Here is a 14,845-nt window from a genome sequence, read left to right on the forward strand (position 1 = left end):
TCACTTCATGTGTGTGACAGAGCATCTATACGTATGTGTGCCCATGGGAGCCAGAAGTGGGCCTTGGATCCCTTGGGACTAGAATTGCAGGCATTCAACATGGGTGCTAGGACCCGAACTCCAGACCTCTGGTGGAGAGCTGCAAGCGCTCTTCACCGCAGAGCCCTCTACCCAGTTTCTCCCTCCAATCCGCCTCTCTGAAACAGCCTCTCGCTAAGCTGCCCAGGCTGTCCTTGAACTCACCCTGGAACCCAGACAGGCTCTGTAGCCTAAGCAAGAATTGAACTTGGGATCATCCCATTTCATCCTCCCTAACTCGATAGGACAGGCTCAGTAGTGGTGAGTTTTAGAGAAGTAAACTGAGTTTGTTGAAGTAAACTGTCCCCAGCCCATTCAAATCAGGCAACCACCAGTCCATGGTGAACCTGGCTCACAATGAACCTAGGGTATTAGTGTCCTAGAGCCTAGATGTTCCCAGTATTGGCAATGCCAACCTTAAATCTCCTTCAGGGAATCAATAGTTAAGAGAGAAGCAGGATGAGAGAGGGAGAGACAGATAGACAGAGACAGAGAGAAAGGGGGGGGAGAGAGAGAGAGAGAGAGCCAACCATCTATTGGCACCACCCAGAGGCGCATGCACCTGCAAGGGCCAATGGGCGTCGGAACAGGAAATGCCTCACACAGGCTGTTGGGCCTGATAGCACCGTGGGGCACCCTGCTCATGCGGCTCCCTCGGTAGTTCCTCATAAGGATTTTATGGGGTTTCTTGCAGACCTCTCACCCCGGAGCTTCGAAGAGAAGGCACTGTAGATTTGAAGAGTAAAATGTGAAGGCGCCGTGACCGGTCTACATCCTCAAGGAGCCCACCCGGGTGAGTGCCTCCTGTCATGGTCTCCCTGCCTTCTGACAGGGTGTGTCCCGTGAAAGCCCGTGGAGGGAGCACCCAAGCAAAGGGATGAGGGACGCAACACAGCCCTATGCTACCTATGCCGATGTCGGTGTGGAGGCCTGTGCGTACCCTGGTCTGGCCTGGTGTTTCCGTGTTACTGCAGCAGCAGGCATTGCCCAAATGTTAGGCATTTTTACGTGGTGTTTGTTTAGCTCGCACCTGCCTGTTCTCTTTGGTGGGAACTGGGGCTGCAGGGGTGGGGAGGTGCTGGCCGAGTGGAGGAGTGGGGGACGGCTAGAAACGTGTCTTAGAACATTCCTTCCCTGAATGTCAAAAGTGCAAAGCCCCGTGGAGTGCTCTTGAGGCTCCCGGTCTGACCAGGAAGTGCTGCTTAAGTCTCACTGGAGTGTCTGTGAAGAGCTTCCTATCTCAGGATGAAGGCGCTTGACAGCCTAGGGGTGTCCTTGTCACTGAAGTTGATCTCAGGTTTATCTTTTCCTGTGAGCCAGAGTCAATCTTTCAAAGAAATTCACCCCGCAGGCTTATTGACTGCTGAGGTGATCTTAACCGATCCGTCTTGTCGGCTTGGACACTGAGGGGCCTGCACTTCGGACAATTCATTGCGAGTAAGCGTTCTTGGTTTTTAATCTTATATGGACTGTCTGATTATAAAGGGCCTCATGTCGACACAGCGTTCACACTCGGGAGCTGTTTAAACTTCCTGTTGAATTTCACACAAGGACTTAGGACCTTTGCTCAAAGTCCAGCCGAGAACAGTAAAGCTGACCTGCAGGCTATGTGTAATTAGTAGTTTGACATGGTTGAGCTTTGGTGTCTGTTTTTTTGAAAACCTAGAATTTTTAGTTTTCCCTCTTTCTTCTGGATCAGCAAGTAGAAGGCCAGGCTTCCAACAAGATGTCATAATCTTAGCAGAGAAGCCCATGAAGAAAACATGAAAAATATGCTAAAGGTCACCTTTTTAAAGGTGGATTGACGCCTACCCTAAGGAATGCCCCAGCACTAAAATAACATTTCAAGAGTAAATTACTCAAAATGGCACGGTGTCTGTCCATCCAGACCTTCAAAATATCACTTCCTATTTTTCTTATTTTAAAGGAAGGGAAAATAAGGCAGAAAGGGAAGCTGTTTCTCATGTATAATTCCAAATGTGGACACAAAAAGATCAAAGAGTTTGGCCACATTTACTTGGTTTTGCAATTTTTTGAAATCATTTTAGTGACTAGGGTTAGTTACTAAAGTAGAAAGGAAAATACCTTAGCGTTGAGGTCATTAATTTCTGGGACAGCTCTAGTCACTAAAATAAAGTCATGATGTCAGCAAGGAGGCAACTTTGAATTGACAGTCAGTCACTTTGTATGTTAAAGTTAGTCTAGAGCACTCTGCACGGAGAGCCTGTCCACGAGTCTTCAGTTTCTTTTAATAAATGTGCTAGGCAATCAGAGCAAAGGCTGAGAGAAATGTGTGGGCTACCATGCAGCCCTGGACAAACTCTAGCATCCTCCATGTCTCCTGTGTAAATTGATTCTTGCTGTTTTGCATAGGAGGCATTGTTTGTTCAAGAATGTGTGTAGTGGATACTGCTCATGGCAGCGGGGGAAGGGTCTATCCAAAGGAAAGAGGAAATTAAAAATTTCAGGTAGTCTTTGAAATATGATGCCAAATCGTGTGTGTGTGTGTGTGTGTGTGTGTGTGTGTGTGTGTGTGTGTGTGTGAGAGAGAGAGAGAGAGTGTGTGTGTGTGTGCGAGTGTGTGACATAAATTGCAGCTTCTCAGAACCTCCAGGATGGGCTGAATGTAGATTCATAGTCCAGCTCCAGGTCAGAGCTGGGAGTGGGGAGAGGAAGAGGGCGGGGCCTCACCCTGGCAGATTATTTCAGATCTTATGGCATTAGGGAAGGTGGAAGTCACTTGCTATACCCTATCCGCCTGTGCCCGTTGATTTAACCAACCCCAGCAGCGTGCCGGCTCCACCCAGATGACAAGGCTCACTCTCCAGAGTAAGTTGACACGTGTGCTGACCCTTCTCTCTAGCTTCCGTGGTCATAGTCTTATCTCTGGCCTGCAAAGATCCCACGGACCCCTTTTGTGCAAGGCCACATGTTAGTAGAAGGAGGGTTAGGGGGCAGAGTTTCGTAGAGAGAGCGCTGTGTTTCCTGTTTTAAATTATTGCAGAGTCAGAGTGTGAGAACATCCCAACACGCTGGGACCATCATATAAAATGTTAAATAAGAATCAGAAGCTCCCGTGAAGGAGCCTGAAGTTCTAGATTGTTCTGGTTCAGCCCTGGTGGCAACATAAAAAGGAAGCCTTCAGAGGAAACACGACATCTGGGCCCAGAAACTTGAGAACTGCAGAGGCAAGTTATTTTTAGAAGTATCTTAGGAGTGTGTGGTGTGTGTGTGTGTGTACACACATACATATAATCAACATATATATGTCTATATGGTTGAGAGCGTGCGCGCGCACAAGCACACACACACACACACACACACACACACACACACACACACACACACGGTACTGAGAAGTTTCTTTCTAAGGTAAACTGCAGTTGTTGTCCCACAGATTGTCCTTTGACTGGACAGTCTTGGCAAACACTTTTGAAGCATTTTGATGTCATCTGCCAGCCCTCGTTAGTTCTTCACAGGCCCATAGCACCATCTGACCTTGATGTGATGTCCTGCCAAAAGGTGACTGTGAGACTTCAACTCCAGCAGGGTTCCACCCACCCTCAGGCAGAGTTCAGGGAGTCAGAGAACCTGTCAACAGCATGCTCCAACCCCTGCACTGTGGCTCATGGTCAGCCTCGTTGCGTTACTTTGGTTTTAGTCACTTACACTTGGGGTTGGCACGGAAACGTGTCTGCCATCCTCATTCCATCACCTCACACGCTTGCTAGCCTCCTAAAAGCCTCCATGTGTCAAACTGAAAAGCAGGCATTGGCCGGAGCCCCTACTTCCCGAGATCAGGGTGGGATTGAGTGACATATTGTCTACAAAGCCAGAGTTGACCATGCATCAGGAGAAGAGCCCACGACTGATGTCTGGTGGCTATGTTTGTTCTAGCCGCTTTGGAGTAATCCAGCTCCCGTTCACAGCTTAACCAGAAAATGGTCGGGGAGAAAACTAGTGTGCAGATCTGCGTAGGGCCACACAGTGTCACGAGAAAACCTGAACATTTGACCAGTGTTGCGGATGTGCAGATGGCACCTGCTGGTCTCATTCCGTGTTCTCACCTTGTTCCATGCTACCCAGGCCAAGAGGGTAGGAGGAAGAGAGGAGGAAGCAGCGTTGGCCGTAGACCCAGTAACTATCAGTCAAAACGATTGTTCGGTCCACTCAGTTCAGCTTTAGCGCCGTTTTTTTCCTTTGCCTCCCCCTTGAAATTTTCCTCTCCTTTCGATAGAACTCAGAAGAACTCGGGAAAGCGACGTGGCAAACAAAGTGTGGGTTTATTTTCAAATATTTATTGGTGCGTGTGTATGCATGTGCACGTGTGTATGTGGGTGCACTCACCATGCATGCCCATGTGGGGCCCCTGTCTCTCATCAGCGGGAGGGTTAGCAGCATTACCATGCTCAGCTTTCACGTGGTCCTGGGCTCCCAGTCCTAGCCCACGTGCTGAGCCAGCTCCCCAGCCCAGAAGCTTGGCTCGTTTCACTCATTTGCTCTAGACGGCGTGTGTGCTGGTGTTTTCTCCTGTATGGCTACTTTAGGTCGAGGCTGTATTTCAGCACGTTATGTCAACCGATAAAGAATTCTTGGGTTTTTCTTTAGCAGAGCCAGAAGATAATGAAGATTTGTTGTTGTTGTTGCTGCTGCTTTTGTTGTTTTGTTTTGTACCGTCTGTCTCTGTAAGGAGTCGGTAAACTTTGGTGTGTTTTCATGGGATGGTGGCAGAGCAGATACGAAAGTTGAAGACACCAGCAGTCAGTTGACTAAACCAAGAAATTATCCCCGTGCTGGGGGCTACGCGGCCTCTGTGGGTGTGGTCCTGACACTCGGAAGTCTAGGTGTCCATCTGAAGCATGGCCCTCTTGTCTCCTGCTTCTGGATTCCTCTATGTGTCTTCCTTGTGTCTGCAAGCCACCGCTGGACATTCTCAGCACCGCAGTGAAGATGCGCTGTCCTTGCATCACGCCTCATTCACAGGTCACCACAGTCGCCTCTCTCTGGTCTCACACCCACCTACCCCAACTCAATCCGAGCAGCCTTTTTACTCCTGTAGGTTTGTTGTTTGAGACAGGGTCTCACTGTGTGTAGGCTGAGCTGGCCTCTAACGCTCCATCTTCCTGCCTCAGTCTCTTCGGTGCTAGGGATGCAGGCATGCAGGACCACGCCCTGCTGTGGTCTTCTTCAGATGGCCCTCCCAGCACAGCGCTCTGCATGAGGAGCCTCTGAGGTTCCCAGTTTCCACTGGCTGTCCTCCACACCCACCCTCCTAATCTGTCCCCAGTGTTTATCCAGCCTCACTTCCTCCGTCCTGGGGCGGGCGGCCCCTTCTGCTCTTCTGCAGTCAAATGTTCCGGCTCTCTCCAGCCCTGCCTTTGGTTTCTCCACCCACTCAGACTTTACCTTTTTTGCTTCAAGACCCAGTGTCGGGTTTGACTTTTTCCTGTCTGACCTCTCCCCTGCCTATTTCTGCTGAGCCAGGGTTTCATGAGGCTCAGCCTGGCCGGGAACTCCCTGTGTTACCGGAGCTGACCTTGAACTCCCGATCCTCCTGCCTCTCCCTCCTCATGACACTAGGATTTCATCCATCGGGTTTTTTGGTTTTGGTTTTGAGTCAGGCTGGCCAGGCTGTCCTTGGACTCCCAGACATCCTCCTGCCTCTGCCTCCTGAGAGCTGGGAGTTTAAGGGAGGGCACCGCCACCAGATGGCTTTTAATTGATCAAAACAAAAAGGAAATGAAAAAGTGTGTCGCCGTCCGCGTGTGTGTGTGTGTGTGTGTGTGTGTGTGCGTGCGTGTGCGCGTGTCCCGTCCCGTCCCCCCCCCCCCCCGTCCCCTTCTCTCTCAGTCACTCTCATACCCTCACTAATGGACACTGTGCATACCAATCATATATCCCAATGAATGGCTGTCCCTGTGACATTGTCTAGCAGGCCTGTACCCATCCCCCACTTACCCTCTCTCCCACCCCCTTCCGGTCCCCCCACCCTTCCCACTCCCTAGCGATCCCTCTGCAACTTTCAGCCCAGAACACATGTGACACTTGTCTGCCCGTGTCTGGCTGCTGGTGATTCCGATCCCATCCGCTGTCATGCGGATGACAGGGTTTTATTCTTGGTTATGGTACCCATGGGCTAGCACCTGCCCAATCCCGTGGCTTGGGCTGCTATGAACAGAGCAGCAATAAGCATGGCCTGTGGGTGTCTGCAGTGTCTGCTGCTGACTCCTCCAGGTGCATGCCCAGGAGAGGCACAGCTGGGTCATACATCTCTTTTTCAATGAGGCTTTTGGCTTTTGTTTTGAGACAGGGTCTCCCTGTGTCTCTCTGACTATGCTGGAACTTGTTATATAGACCAGGCTGGCCTCAAACTCAGAGGTCCTCCTGCCTCTGCCTCATGCGTGCTGGGATGAAAGCTGGGTGTTATCCTCCCTGTTCTGTTCTAAGTGCTGTGAGAAGTCTCTGTCTCTTCTGCAGTAGGGATGTTGATCTACCGATGTGAGCACTGAACACAAGGACCCTGCTTCAAGCATGCATCTTCCACTGTTTTCAGCCTGATGCTGTGTGTCTGCCTTTGATTCCAAGGGGAAGAAGAGAGTAGATCTATTCCATGTGTCTATGTAAATTCAGTCAATATTCTGTTACTATGGAAGGGATTGGAAGAGTTTTCTAATTTGGGGCAGTTCTATCTTATCCTTAACCGATAAGCAGAAAATTACACCAAACTGAGCCTCATGGTGCAGGCCTGTAGCCCTGGCTACTTGGGAGGCTGAGGCAGGAGGATCATAAGTTGAGGCTACAAAGGCCAGCCTAAGCAGCTTGGGGAGAGTCTAAAAGTAAAAAAGATGACTGGCAATGCAGCTCATCAGTAAAACACTTGCCTGAAATGAGGCCCTAGGTTCAATCCCCAGCCCCCAACACACACACACACACACACACACACACACTTGCACATACATATGTGCACACATGGGCATGTACACATACACACACACAGACACACGCACACACACAGCACCCTGCCCACACACATGATCTACCAGTGTGAAACTCGGCATCTTAAAGCTTACATTTCAAGCTTGTAGTGTATCCATGATGCTGTGGCAGCCACCACCATGATCTTAACCCAGCCGTTCTCAGCCTTCGTCATACTGTCGCCCTTTAATTCACGCCCTCGCGCTGTGCTGACCCCCAACCGTAACAGTATTTTCCTTGCTACTTCATAACTATAATTTTGCTACTGTTATGAATCATAATGTAAATATCTGTGTTTTCTATTGGTCTTAGGTGACCCCTGAAAGGGGTCTTGACCCACAGATTGAGAACCACTCACTGATCTCGACTCTTGAGGACCCCATGTCCCTGACAGCAGGCATTTACAGTGGCTTCAGCACTAACTCTCTGTGTCACAGCTGATTCTGCTTTTTTTTTTTTTTTTTTTTTTTTTTTTTTGGAGACAGGGTTTCTCTGTATAGTCCTGGCTGGAACTAGCTCTGTAGACCAGGCTGGTCTCAAACTAACAGAGACCTACCTGCCTCCGCCTCCCGAGTGCTGGAATTAAAGGCGTGCACCACCAATGTCTGGCTTCGATTCTGCAGGGGTTTTTTTTTTTTGTGTGTGTAATCAGACTATATGTGTATCCTCTACTTTGTATGATGTTTTCAAGACTCAGCCATGTGTCAATATTACATATTAAGACTGTTGGTCTTAAAAGAGACTTGTACGCTCGGACACACAGAGAGGTCAGAAAAAGGCATCAGATCCCCTGGTGCTAGAGTTATAGGCAGTTAGTTGTCCACCTCCCTGTTCGGTGCTGGTTTGATTCTGAGTGAGTGGCCTCAAGGTCTGCCACCACAAGGGTACCATGCAGAAGACGCGACTAAGCATCCTATTGCTAGTCATAATTAACGAAACCAAGGAGAGTTGACATCATTTCAAGGAAAGGCGCAGGCCCAGGTGCCACCAGGAAGCTGTCAGGGGCAACTTCGCAATTGGAGATGGAACTTGAACAAAGTCCCAAATGCTGGCCAACGCTTCATCAGGTGTGGCAGGACGTCATGCTCAGCCGAGTTCAGAGGGTGCGAACAAAGCCTGGGGAACTTGGGGACAGTGGGAAATCAAAGGCCTTTTCAATCACATAGCAAGAGGTTTGAACTCCGGACCGGAGATAGTGGGGAGCCATTTAAGCCATTTGAATAGAAGAGACCTGTGCAATCAGAGCCTTTGAAGGGGCTCTCCACAGCTAGTTTGTGGAGTGACTTCAAGGAAGAAAGACTGGGAATGAGAATTTGGACCGAGGTTCTGGACTGAAGACAGCCACAATAAAAAAAGAAGAAGAAAAGCGGCTGGGACCAGATTTGTTGAGGGCGTTAGCAGCTCAGGGGAGAAGAGGAGAGAGTATAGAGAAGGGAAGTTGCTCATCACAGACCCCTGCGTGGAAGGAGGTGTGGGGGGCAGCCGCCCGGGGTGTTTGCAGGGGGTCTCGAAGGGCCCCCGGGGAGGAAGGAACTAGAGCCCGTGAGGAGGGGGCCTGGCCAGAGGTTCCAGAAGATGTCACCTGTGAAGAACCCTTCTGGGTGTGGAGATGAGCAGGTTGGAGCCAGTGGCCTTAAAATCTGGGAAGCGTGATCCTGGTGGGGAAGGTCTCTCCGTTCATCCATCCATCCGTCCGCAGTGATGCCTCAGCATGATGTAGACCAAGCAGAGAGATGGGTAGGCAGTGATGGAAGACAATGGGAAGGGTAGACTCAGTGAGCAGGTCACAGGGTAAGGGCTGAAGAGGCCATTTGTCGTCCTGGCTGAGAGAGGTGGTTAGCCTGACGAAAAGAAGAGGAGCCGAGGGAGCTGTGGCCCGTGGTTTCCAGGTGTAGATGGGTTAGAATGAGAGCGGCCCACGACTGGCCTCAGGCGCCAGGACGGAGTGAGCTGTCTGTCTTTCCATCTTCTGTAGGTAGTGGGAAACAGACCTTCACTTACTCATTTAAACGCATTTTCTTCCCCAAAGCATGGCCATGGGGTAGAATCACACAAGCAACAGGTAGGCCAGCCAGTCTGGGTTTCTTGTCATTGTCCAGGCTTTGTATTTTAGATGATTAAAAATCTCCTGGGTGGTGGTGCTACACGACCTTAACCCCAGCCCTCAGGAGGCAGAGGCAGGACGATCTCTGTGGGTTCCAGGCCAGCCTGGTCTACAGAGGAGTCCCAGGACAGCCAGAGCTGTTACACAGAGAAGCCCTGTTTCAAAAACACAAAACAAAATTTAGTTTCTAACCCCCCACCCCCAGTTTAACACTTTGATGCCGATGTTTTGCGTTCCCTGAAAGGTGTCCAGGAAGGATAGTGTTTTGTTTTCTGTAAGTAGGGTGAATGGTAATCTTTACAGTATAGCAGGCATCAAAATAACTTTTATTTTAGGGAGCTGGGACTCAATGTGAAAGTGTTTGAATCTGCCTCTACTCCCTGCAGCCCAGACTCGAGACCAGGCATAAAGCAACCCATTCTCCTTGCTTTGACCAGCGGGGTAGATTTGTAAGTAATTACAAGATACAAATCATACCTATCCCAGGTGCATTCTGCATGTAACACTCCAGACTTCTTTATAACATTTAAAGTAGTAACTAGGATAGCTGATGTCATGTATCTTTTTTTTTTAAAACCTTAAAATATCAACAACAAATGCTCATCTCTTTGCCATAAAATGTGCCTCTTTTATCTCATTCCCAAGCCTTCATTGTGGCACAGAGAATCAAATTAGTTTTTTTTTTTTTAAGTCTTTATTGTCTTAGATGTTGGAGGTAGCTCCTTAGGGTCTCTCTGTGTCCCTACCCCTTTCATCTTTTGCTCTTCCTAACCCCACCCCAACACACCACCCTCACCACCAATAATAATACTCGTTATTGTTGTCGTTGCTATTATTATTATTATTATTATTATTATAGGTTCCTTTCCAGACAAGAGATATTCTACATGAGTTAACCCTCTAAGAGCTTGGTTTCCAGAAATACGGGGTCTTTCTCTCCTTTCTTCAAGGCAGGGAGGATGGACAGCATTGTTACACTGTGTCCTGAGAGAGGCACTCATCATCCACTCACTTCCTGGCTGTGTCTCCCCTGTTTTCCTCTCCCCACCAAAAATGCAAGGCAGAGTCTGATAGTTCCGCATAGCCCTGTCTGTAGACTGACAGCTTTTTGCTTGGCCTTCATCTGGCCCAGAGCAGCTCCTGCCACACTTCTTCCCAAACCCTACCACGACCCTTCAGTCCTCATACGATTGCCCATTCTACATTTTTTATATTATCCAAGTTTTCCATTGTTTTAACCTCACTAACATCTTGACTGAGAGAGGGAAATCGTTGCACCTGTCCAAAGTAGCCAATTCCCAATTAGTGACTACATTATTTAATAACTAGTTCTTACCTTTTAGGCTACACTTCAGTCTCTTTACTCATTTAAGTGTGTATGTATGTATGTGTGTGTATGTGTGCATGTGTGTTTTGCCTGTGTGCATGTCCATGCCTACATGGTGTGCCTAGTGTCTAAGGGTATCCGATCCCTGAAACTGGAGTTAGGGATGGTTGTGGTCTACCATGTGGGTGCTGGGAGCTGAACCCAGGTCCTCTAGAAGAGAAGCCAGTGCTCTAAACCACTAAACCATCTCTCCAGCTAAGAGGTTTTCAACCTGTGGGCCATCATTTCAGATATTTACATTGTGATTCATAACAGTAGCAAAATTACAGTTAAGAAGTAGTTACAAAAAAAAATGTATGGTTGGGGGTTAGCACAACATGATATTATACAACCATATTAAAGGGTCACAGCAGCAGGAAGGCTGAGAACCATTACTCTCCATCCCTTATTTATTATTTTAAAAATATCTGTTTCTTTGAGGGCAAATACACATGTGTGGGTCAGAGGACAACCTGCAGGATTTGGGTCTCTCTTTCTACCATATTTTCCTGGGGATTGAACTCAGGTTCTCGGACTTGGCAGGAAGCCCCTTTACCTGCTAAGCCATCTCGCTGGCCTATTTGATTTTTAAGTTTCAAGTTTGTATCCTGATCTGACCCTGCAATGTAAATATTTCCATTCGAACATTTAGTAGAAACTACTTCCAAATAGAAGATCTTGCCACGTGTTTTTTTTTTTTTTTTTTTTTTTAGCATTTTACTTAATATCTAGGGGCTGACTAAGCCTCGGAAGCTTACCGGTGATCCTCAACCAGCTAACACCTTGGAAAATCAGATTAACGCCAAGTGCTCTGGACAAGGTGAAGGGGTGAGTGGGCATTAAGAGGAGGACCCAGCTCTGAGGATGCACATTGTGGGGCATGAAAAGGGACCAGACACAGCAGCTCCAGGCTTGGAAAGAGCAAGGGAGGAAGAAATGCTGGGTTCTTAGTGTGGGAAAGTGAGCGCTGTGGTCCACACAGCCAGGGCGTGCCCTCACGGCAACGTCAGTCCCGTCCCCATCAATTGGTCAGGATTTACTGTGCAGTTAAGGGAAGCCTCAGAAAATTTCTTTCTTCCATTGGTTTCCGTGCTGAGTAGGGGTGGGGAGAGCATGAGCAGGTGGTTACTGCAACACTGTCGGTGAGCGGGTGTGGTGGGGCACGCCTTTAATCCTGGTACTCGGAGGCGGAGGCAGGTGCACCTCTGTGAATTGGAGGACAGTCCTGGTACTCGGAGGCGGAGGCAGGTGCACCTCTGTGAATTGGAGGACAGTCCTGGTACTCGGAGGCGGAGGCAGGTGCACCTCTGTGAATTGGAGGACAGTCCTGGTACTCGGAGGCGGAGGCAGGTGCATCTCTGTGAATTGGAGGACAGTCCTGGTACTCGGAGGCGGAGGCAGGTGCACCTCTGTGAATTGGAGGACAGTCCTCATTGCCTCATGCCTGTCATGTTTTTTAGCCATATGGTAGCATGCCCGTGCAGCAGGGCCATCTCTTCATGGTGTCCACCCCTGTCAAATACAGGGAGGGTTGCTGTGTGCCAGCTGCTGTTCCCCAAGAGGCAGGTGAGGATGGCGTGAGGGTTAGAACGTGGTACTCTGGTCACGTCTGTGTTTTCCCACGAGAACATGACAAGCTGCATAGAAGCAGGTGGTCACATTTGCTGTGATACCCACGTTCACACCACAGAAAAAGATGCAGGAGCTTGGATGTATGGGTTGAGATAATCAAGTAAAGAATTTGGACAGGACGCCAGGACACGGGCCAGTGAGTACAGGGGTGCAGGGAGAAAATGAGGGACGTCACTACATGGTAGAGATGAACTGGGGTCAGGTCGTGTGTTTGTTTTGATTTTCAAAAGCCAATTACTGTACACTGCTGTATGTCCTTTAAGTGAATGACACCAGCAGTTTCTTGTGGTCTTACGCTCATACTTTATTCTGTCACATGGAAATGGACTTGTGCATGTACCAAATACCCAATATTTTGTAATGCTTTCTTAACTGTAATTACTTATTGGGGGTACAGAGAGCACATGGGCTCATGAAGGTTAAAGAGACAACTCTGGGGACTCGGTTCTCACCTTCCACCATGGAAAGTTCAGTCCAGGGACTGAACTCAGGCCCTCTGGCTTGGCGGCGGGCATCTTTACCCATTCATCCATCTAGCCATCCCCTCAGCAAATATTTTAAAATTGTTTTCCTGGGCATCCTAACCATTGTGCTTAATGCCATGTCATATATAAAGGGGAATGAGAACTCTAATGTCATAAAAGAACTTTTGCAGCTCAACTTGGTAGCGCACACGTTTAATCCCAATGCTCAGGAGGCAAGAGGCAGGCAGATCTTTGTGAGTTCAAAGCGAGTGAGTTCCAGGGCAACCAGGGCTGTTTCACAGACCCTATCTCCAGTTCCCCCTCCCCACAAGTAGAACAACTTTTGCTGCTGATTGACAGCTTTCTGTGTGATACTTTTCTAGAAATTACCAACAGATATGTAAAGAAACACTGTAGAAGCTATTCAACACAAGATATACTGTTCATCCTTGGTAGTGGTAATCTGAAGACCTGTTCATTTCTGACGCTGAGAATGTCTCCCGGCCAGGTACAACTGGGCATCTGACATCTGCATTTTACTGATTGACAGTCAGTGCGCCTGCAGTCCTTGGCTATCTGTGAGCAGCCTGACATTGTTCATGTCCTCAAGCCTCTGTGGGAGATAGTTTCCCAGCCTTTATTATCCCCAGTCTTGAACTCAGTGCAGTACTTTATCACGTGTGTAACAAGACCTCACTATCACTATACCAACCTTTATTTTTTAAAACAAAAAAAAAAAAAAAAAAAAAAAAGGCCAACTTCAAAGTCACACCGTGAGCTGCTCGTCATATTTGCCCAGTGCTGCGTTAGCAGATTCAAATGTTGTGGCCCGCGGCTGTGGGCTGCTCGCCTCCTCCCAGTGACTGGCTGTCTCCCTGGAGGACCAATATCACGCTAATAGTGGACCCGAAAGCCGCACTCTCTCTCAAACCCTGTGATCCCAAGCCCAGTTCAAAGGGAAGTGAGTATTTGGCCAAAATAAAACAGTGCAATGTTCAGCAAACATGTGAGGTCAGGGAAGGGGCGTCTCTAACATGGGCTGATGCGCATCCCTGAGAAAATCATGTTAAACCCCTAGCGAGCGAGCGTTAGAGGTGTGTGTGGAAAGGAGGTGTGGTGCCCCGGCGTAGCCCCGGCGTAGGTGATGATCCACAGCCCCACGGCCTCATGTGGTTGTAACCATTGGCTTCTGGAGTCCGTCAATAGACAGGCCCTGTACACCAACCCTGTCAGATGTGTGCCTCAGACACTTTCAATCCTCCTCGTCTCATTTAACGTGAAGACACAGGTCGGGATTTTACTGAGTGCCGTCTCCATCCCACCCTCAGTGGGCTCCTGCCTTCACTGTCAATTCTGATGGTCCTGGAGCCTGAAAGCCCATCTCCTGTCTTTTGTTCTAACCCCTCTCTATGTCACACTTCCACCCCAGTCTGTAAACTTCTTTCCAGCACTGGGCCCAGGTCAGGGTTTTACATGTTTATTTGTTTATTAATCTACGAGTGCCCGGTAGTTACAACAGTGTTGTTGAAAGGTGTCTGTTCAGTGCACCCTTGACAAAACTCTGAGGGCTCGGAGAGGTGGCCCGGCAGTTAAGAGTATGTACTGCGCTATATAGAGAGGACCTGAGTTCGGTTCCTAGCACCTACACTGTTGCTCACAACCGCCCGTAACTCCAGCTCCAGGGGATCCAAGCCTCCAGCCTCCTCGGCCACCTGGACTCACGTGCATCTGTCCCACACAGATACATAATTTAAAATGAAAATAAATCTAAGAGAGGAAAATCAGGTGGGCTCATGTGGTGGGTGAGAGAGGGGAAAAAGAGAGGGGGGAGGGAGAGGGAGAGAGAGTGTGTGTGTGCGCGTATCCTCTTTGTCCTAGCTCTCACCACACCAGCCTGCCTTGATCACTGTAGTTATATATGTTAGTATGCAATACTGCGACTCTGATGTGTATCCCTCTTCTTCGGGGCTGCTTAGCCCTTCCTAGTATACCCTCCTTGCATATAAACCTTAGAACGAGTTCACCTATGTGTACAAAATGCCTTGCTGGGCTGTGGTGGGAACTCTCTTTCTGTCCCAGGTCCATTTGGGGACAATGGATAGCTTCCCGGTAGCCACAGCGTCTCTTCTCCCCACGCAGGCTCCCTTCTTTCATCATCTGCATCTTGGAGTTGTCCATATGCACATTCTTGACTCTCGGTCTGGTTGGGTGCTGGGCATCAAGCCC

General features: G+C 48.9%; 1 protein-coding gene across 1 annotated transcript in view; it reads left to right on the plus strand.

Annotated features, from left to right (window-relative positions):
- Positions 1-805: 805 nt before the first annotated feature.
- Positions 806-14,845, plus strand: part of Taok3 (TAO kinase 3) — a 142,411-nt gene continuing 128,371 nt past the window's right edge. Inside the window, exon 1 of the mRNA XM_051176516.1 lies at positions 806-871. The gene's annotated coding sequence lies outside the window, so the exon portion shown is untranslated. The remainder of the gene's footprint in view (positions 872-14,845) is intronic.

The sequence above is a fragment of the Phodopus roborovskii genome, unplaced genomic scaffold, assembly GCF_943737965.1.
Source record: "Phodopus roborovskii unplaced genomic scaffold, PHOROB, whole genome shotgun sequence".
Classification (NCBI taxonomy): domain Eukaryota; kingdom Metazoa; phylum Chordata; class Mammalia; order Rodentia; family Cricetidae; genus Phodopus; species Phodopus roborovskii.